Source organism: Loa loa, assembly GCF_000183805.2.
Source record: "Loa loa unplaced genomic scaffold supercont3.264, whole genome shotgun sequence".
NCBI lineage: Eukaryota > Metazoa > Nematoda > Chromadorea > Rhabditida > Onchocercidae > Loa > Loa loa.
The window spans coordinates 35,162-36,874 of NW_018108444.1; positions in this window are offsets into that span (position 1 = coordinate 35,162).

Genomic DNA, 1,713 nt, shown 5'->3' on the forward strand with positions numbered 1-1,713 from the left:
AATTTTGATTGGATGTTAGGCAACTATTTTTGAAATGAGTAAAGGAAGATGGAAATGATCGGCTAAATGAAAAATAATAAATTTTTATTTGTTTATTTTACATTTTATTATTTCGAAATAAAATATTGAAAAAATAAATAAATAATTTTCATTTTTTATTATCACAAAAAATTTGTTAATTTTTGATTTATTACAGCAAATGAAATTTTTTCCATAAACTAAAATTTTTGTTTTTATTCTTTTCCAATTTGTTTTCGTTTGTTTGTTTGTTTGTTTGTTTGTTTGTTTGTTTCTTTGTTTGTTTATTTGTTTGTTTTTTTTTCATATTACAATGTTACTTCAAATATTTCAATTTCATAATGTCATCATCTTTATGGCTAACATCACGAACAACGATATGTAAAAGAGTTCTATCCATACTTGTTTTAAACATACCGATAGCTAAACAGGCTAATACGGAATAGGTAATTCCGGTTGCAAAAGGTATAGCGAAAAATTTTCTTAGATGGTATTGATAAGATACGATTTTTTACAACGTCATTTTCTCAAGACTAATATTATATGTGTTCTGTAATGAAACAGCAGCGTTACATCTTCATATTTTCTGATTTAAGGCCGGATTGGATCATTAATGATAGTCTATATGGCCAAGACATTTCAACGAATTATTGTAATTTCTTCTTTGTGGCTATTGCTGAAGCAAATGGCTAGTTGACAATAGTGTATAATTTTAGGAAGGCAATAGTCCTTCATTCTGGAAATGTGCCCAGCCTAGCACAACTACTTCTTTAATAGCATGACCTTTAATAGTAGTGACCCCTTGTCTATTCAAGAATGTATTTTATTATTATTAGTTACGTAGACAGGCGACAATGGGATAGTGCTGATGGAAATGTTTCAAGAAGTCGCAGATGGAGGCGACTGATGACCCAATAATTCAGACCTAAAAAGCTAGTAAAATAGCAAACCTAAAACTAGTAAAATAATTAAAATGATAGGAATATACAGTAACTAGAACTAGAACTTTTATGGGGAAAAAAATAATTTAGCTAAAATTCAGTAAATGATCATTGGTAGTCCTGTAGTCATCCGAATCTGCATATAGTTGAATCTTCTCTACTAAATTAATCCCTACTTATTCTGGATATCTTCTTAGAGCTTCTGAAGTTTCTATTGAAGCTTACATGCATGCAAGGCTTACTGCATGCAAATTGCAAGATAATTAAGCAAGGTATGCTTAATAAGCAATTCTTTTCTTTGTCAACAATTTTCGGAACCATTTTGTATTGTTTTTAACAAATCAATCCCTCTTTTTTGTCTCGAGAAAGAATTGTAAGGATTCTGTGGAAGACTTAAACTATTTTTTCTTTTTTTGTTTAATATGTTGTTAAAGAGCATCAGGAGAGGGATTTGGAGAGTGACCTTCAAATCTTGCTTACTGTAACTTCTTGATGATTGTTAACTTTAAGCTACCTCTTTGGAATTACTCATCTCTTTTAGGTATAGGTTTAAAGTAGAGGAGGATAAATTTGCAAATACATAAAAACGATTGTGTATTTGACATTTTGCATTATCTAGATGAACATGAGTGGACATCATGAACGTTTTTCTGATACACTGAAACATATTCATTAAGATTATTATATTATTATTATTATTATTATTATTATTATTATTATTATCATTATTATTATTATTATTATTATTATTATT